A 6,554-nucleotide genomic window follows, 5' to 3' on the forward strand; every position below is an offset into this window, starting at 1 on the left:
AAATAGTCTCGAAGCTATTCCAAAAATCTTGTTGTAATGATTCCGAAATCATCTGGGAACCACTTCGGTATGATCCTGAAGGTACCTCGATATTATTCCCAAAATAATCAGAAAATCAGTAATAAATCCCAAGATTTATTATTTTTTCGGTTAAAATTTAACAGTTATTTTTGAACATAAAAAACTTATCTCAAAATTTAACAGTAATTTATGGACTCCTAAAGTACATCTTAAAATTTATTAGTTACTTTTTACCCGGGAATTTATTTCAAAATTTATTACTATACTTTTTGACCTAAAAATAAATCTCAAAATAAAAAAATTATTTTTGGAACTGAAAAATAAGTCTCGAAATTAACAGGTATTTTTGAAATGCCCAGCGAACCCCGTTAATGGTAAACACCCAAGACTAAAAGTTGAGGAAAGCAGACTTTCCAGGAGACGCACGTCATTCTGACACAACTTCCATCTTAATAGGTTAAACTCTTACTTATCCAGAATCAATTCCCACATACACAAAGTGTGTCCCGCATGTAATGCGTCTCTACATGCTACCAAACCATGGCTTCAGTTGCAATGTGGAGGCAACGCCTCTAACACCCTTGTCTTTTGTCTAACCCTGTTGAAAATGCATGTTTCCTTAGACTTCGAATTGAGAATATCGATGCCAATTTGTGAGTGGTCTCACCTGTTGAATGTTGCTAAGCACAGAAGATGAAGATAGTAGCAAAGCCGGCAACATTACCACAATCTTTCCACGACTGATAAAAAGCGCATTTAACCCATCATTGACTGAGTTTATAGCCCTTCTACAGGCATTTCCATAACTTTCCCAATTCTGTTTCCAAGTACATGGTATTCATCTTGTTAATTTTGAATAAAAAGTTAAACGTAAAAAGCATCATAAACGGACCAGAACAGCGTATAACATACAAACAGCTGTCTACTATTTTTATATTCAGCTGAGCAGAGATCACAGAGTATATGAATTTTGCTCGCATAACGGTACCCCGTAACGGCATGAACTAATCGAGATAGATATATACTTCTATATATCAAAATGATCTGGGCGAAAAAAGAAACTCATTTAGCCATATCCGTCCGTCCGTCTGTCCGTAAACACGATAACTTGATTAAATTTCGAGGTATCTTAATGAAATTTGGTATGTAAGTTCCTGGGCACTTATCTCAGATCGCTATTTAAAATGAACGAAATCGCCCACGCCGACTTTTTCGATATCGAAAATTTCGAATAACCGAAAAAGTGCGATGATTCATTAACAAAGAAGGATAAAGCGATGAAACTTGGTAGGTGCGTTGACCTTATGACGCAGAATAGAAAACTAGTAAAATTTGGGACAATGGGCGTAGCACCTCCCACTTTTAAAAGAAGGCAATTTAAAAGTTTTGCAAGATGTAATTTGGCAGCTGACTATGTAATGTTCGGTTACACCCGAACTTAGCCTTCCTTACTTGTTTCACTTATTATTGTGATGATTCTCTTAGATTAACGTATTTCTTCGCTCGTATGAAAGGATGACCTTGGTGATCTCTATAGTAATTTGTAGGTTAGGTTGAGCTAGCCCTTCAATAGAGACCTCACATAGACTGTGTGTGTCCATAGTGTTGGTAATAATTTTCTTAGAGCTTTGCACCGGTTGGAGTTCAAGCGGATAAATTACATCAATATTACATTGGAAAATCTTTCTAGAAGATTGTGTATCGGGCATTTAAAGCTTTTCAGAAAAATTCATCTGCCTTGGCAGATGCCGCCAATTGAAATTACAAAAAAACTGCGCACCAAAATTTGTAAATTAAGTGTCGCCCTAAACTCCTCGGAGCTATAACGCGCCAAAATATGATTATTACATTATTCTCCAAACAAGAGAAAACTCCCCATGACATTAGGACTACCCTATTGTAAATGTACTCATATTTAATCATATGTATTTGTAATTTCAAGTTTACCGATCACAACCGATCGTCTACATCTGATGCTGTAAATCGAGCGAAAAGTTGACACATTACAACAACACATGTAACAGAATATTTTTATGCACATAAATGTATGACTTGGCGCGAAATGAAAAGTGCATCTGTGATTAATAAATTAGCTGCAATCTGTTGTTATCGAGTTGTAAAACAACATCTAAATATGATACGTATGTCCTTACAATGTCTCTTATTTTAATAAGAGAGAACCACCCCGTAGACTCACCCTATGTTCAACAACAAAATGTGCTTTATAATTTATTTAATTACTACCGCCGAATATTCCCTCGTGTGCGTATAATAAATAAAGCATAAGTTACCAAAAAACGTCGAAATCGAATTTGTTCCTCGAATTTGTGTTTTTAAGTGTAACAAAAACATTGAAGCAAGCTAAATCAGCAAATTGGGTAATTTGTTCTTCAATTGTTACGTATATTTTTAATACTATATTGACCACGTCCGTGTTCCCTGATTGTTGGAAAGTTGCGATGACCATTCCAATGAAGAAACCCAACGGAGAGTACAGACCCATCCCTATATTGCCATTCCTGTCCAAAGTCCTTGAACGTATAATGCATAACCAGATAAACTCATTTCTGACCCGAAACTCACTTTTAAATCGTAACCAGTCTGGCTTTAGAAGCCGTAGAGGCTGTACCACTGCTTTAATTAAAGTCTCTGATGACATCAGACTAAACATTAACAAAAACCTTGTTACTTTTCTAACGCTCCTTGACCACTCCAAAGCATTCGACACTGTAACCACAATCTTCTTACTCTAAAGTTAAAAAACTTGTTCAATTTTTCACCTCCTACTTTACATTTAATAAACTCCTACCTCAGTGAGCGATCGCAAGCTGTGTGCAATGGGAGCTACATATCAAATTATCTACCGCTCTCCAAGGGTGTTCCTCAAGGCTCGATTCTTGGCCCGTTATTGTTTGTGTTGTATGTTAATGACCTTCAAAGTGTGTTGAGGTATTGTGATATACATGTTTACGCAGACGATGTGCAATTATATGTCAGTTGTCCTCTTTTATCTGTTAATAGTTGTATTAGTTATCTTAACATTGACTTAGAACATGTAAACAAGTGGGCAAGTGATAATGGCCTACTTTTAAACCCAAATAAATCACAGTGCATAGAAAATCCTATCGCTTGATAGTTTCAATAAAGTAAAATTAAATAACTCAGTCGTAGGCTATGTAAACACCGCAAAAAATCTTGGAATGATTTTTAATAGGAACTTGACATGGAATAACCACATTTATAGAGCAACAGGTAAGGTTTATGGCATGCTTCGTGCTTCGCTCGCTTTGGACTACCTAACACTTTACCCCAGTGAAAATTCGACTGCTGTTAGCTAAAACATATCTGTTACCCACCTTATTGTATGGATGTGAACTTTATGCCAATAGCGATAGCTTGTGTCGTAGTAAACTAAATGTCCTCTATAATAATATAGCCAGATATTTGTATAGTGTTGGTCGTTACGAGCACATCTCCATTTTCGCCAAACGGATTTTTTCTATTAAATTCGATAACCTGTTACAATTAACTGCTTCATAAGATCATCGCATCTCGAGAACCTGAATATCTCATGGACCGCCTTAAATTTAACAGATCACCTCTATCGTTCAACTTAACTACTATGAAGTACAACTGCCTAGTTACTGAACGTCAATTTTTTGTCTACGCTGTTCGCCTTTGGAACGCTCTGCCCCAAAAACTTAAAGCCATACCAAATGCGCTGCGCTTTAAGAATGAGCTCATAAACTATTTTCGTCAATAAAAAGGCAATGTGCACTTTCTCTTACATTCTTCTTCTTTGCATTTTATTACATCCTCAGACTTGTTATTCTCTGTTAAACAAACCTGTTAAGCATATTCACTTGTCAAGTTTATTTTTTAATGTTATTTTTTTAGTTAATGTTAGTTAGTTAGTTAGTTTTAAGCTCAAACACTGTAAATTAACCTAAGGTTGTGTGTTTGATTAATGATAAATAAATAAATTAATTAATTAATTAATTAATAGACCTTCGGTACAATTGATCGCATGATGGTTAATCCAACCAAGTTTTTTGTCAAAAGAACACTTTTTTTCAGTAGAAGATAAACTATTGGCAAGTTAACAATATTCTGTAAAAATAACAGATTCTCGATCAATATAGCTGACTCTTCTCACTACATACTTTGTTCTTATGACGATGGTGCCATCGAAATCTCTGTCATATCAACAGCCGTCACTGTTTAGTGTAGACGAAAATTTATTATTTCAATAGTTTTCATTGGTATTCTTAGAATAACAGTAACCACTGTTATGTTAACAGAGCTATAGCTTGCGTATAGTAATTTTTTTTTTTCGATTTGACTGTTAAAACGACCAACTCAGAATCAACAATATGTGCCAAGTTTATTCAATAAAAACCCGTCGCGAAGAATACAAATTTACAGAAATTTCTGTTGAATTGACCCGTCGCTTGGGTAGTTATTATTATTATTATTATTATTACTAGGTCGGGAAGCACTGCGACCTTTGTGCAGATCTATTGTGCAAGAACTTTCAGCCTAATTTTGTATCCGAAGGCTTTTGATGTATCTAAGTACCTCTTCAGGCTTTTTACTACATATGACATATGGATTAAGAGTCCCACCACCTAGATGGGATAGTCTCTGCCTATATAGTCTCTGTCGCTTGGGTAGTTTTACCATCTTTTATCTTGCAGTGTATTTTATTTATTCTACTCAATATTTCATAGAAGGATATTTTGTAACTCGTTAGCAGGAGAATTACATAGGCTATTGTAGGAGTTTATGTCATTGCCTCATATCGCATCGAAAAAAAAAAACCATAGCACAGACGTAACTTGACTGGGCGCTTTAAAGCAGACACATCACTCCCACCATAGCGACTCGTTGGCTGATGTGAGATTTTCTTCCATGGACATAGCAAAAATATTGCAAATAAGCAACTACAACAAGAGACGACAACAACAAAAGCAAACAGTAGAATGTCAACATCATGATCGTCAGCACCATCGTGGCAGCTGCAGCAACGAAGACAACATCAATATCATCAGCCACCAGTCAGATCGGTGGGAGCAACATAATGCGGCGTACAGCATCTGCTCCAACATCAGCAGCGATAGCGATGATGATGATGGCGGCGGCAGCGGTGCCTACAAAGTGGTTCAAGATTTATCACATTGTTTCACAGTTCGCCTGGTTGTCTGTCCATTTGTCTGGTAGTCTGTGATTTTGTGGTATTGTTTTTCCATTTTTTTTTTTTTTTTTTTCAAATTTCTTTGCTGCAGAATTTTTCGCATTACTTTAAAACTTCCCGCGCCAGTGCCACCTTCATACGAATATGTTGTTTTCTGTTGGTTGTTGTTGCCAATGAGTTTCTGTCACATCGTCGGGAGTGTAGTGAACTTTTGCGCCGTTGTCGCATAAATAAAATCGAAACTATTTTGCGTCATGTTTTAGATTCATTGCACTTGAAGGCGGTGCAATGCGCGGAAATTAAATGTGTTTGGTGGTGGAGGCCACATGTGGCTATGGCTCTGAAAAAATTACAACAACATTAAACTGCGAAAAATCTTTACAAATAGCAGACATGTATATATAAGTGTGTATTGAATTAATATTGAAAAAAGGAGGAAGAATTTTAATGAGTAGTGCAGCAAGGAAAAAAATTCGCTTTCAATCTCAGCAGTGGTCCATCGCAATTCATTTTGTTGCATATGCTGCATGTGGGGGAGTTTAACGCAATGCAACAACTGCAACTATGCGTATGTCTGAATGCTGTCGCATCCACGTAAATTCTTGTTTTATTGCCTTTTAGAAATTAATTATCTTTTCCAAATAAGTCTAGTCATTCGTACAAGAGAATGAAATGAGAAATAAGCGCGAATAAGGATTTGTAGTCAATACCATTACTCTATACACGAGTAAAATGTTATAGATGATCTGTGGACGACTTACACAAAACTCTGTTGATATTTATAGTTTAAACTAAGTCTATTCGAATTCTGCTTACATATTCTTAAAGCTGGGGTAGTTCGCAAAAAAGACCTGAATTTCTCAAATTCTTTAAAAAAAATTTCAACAAAAAACTCACAATTTTCTGGTTCTCAAATTAGAAGCCCGACCATCTCTGGAACGATTTTATATGAATTCACTGAACCTTCTGGGCTGTTCCACCCCCTAGTTCAATGAGGATCTTGGGGTTGCCAGAGCCTCGCTTGATAAGAAACGGGATTCGCTTCGGATGGGTGATGTTGGCAATTGTTGGATAAGCTATGAATTCAGCTGGCAGCCCCTTAAAATAATTGCGCAACACAACCCCTTGAACCATCTGGTACATTCAAAGCTCCCTCAACTGCTAAGGCAAACTAGATTAGTTCTAATGAATACTTAACTCATCACCGGCCCTTGTGTTTACGGCGTCTTTTCTAGCTCTGCTGAGAGACGGTCCACTTTGTTACCTTTTATATGCGCCACTCACGTAACAGTATCTCGAACATTTCACACATTGATATCTGATATTCGCCAAGGCTGGA

This window comes from Eurosta solidaginis, chromosome 5 (assembly GCF_040869045.1).
Source record: "Eurosta solidaginis isolate ZX-2024a chromosome 5, ASM4086904v1, whole genome shotgun sequence".
Lineage (NCBI taxonomy): Eukaryota > Metazoa > Arthropoda > Insecta > Diptera > Tephritidae > Eurosta > Eurosta solidaginis.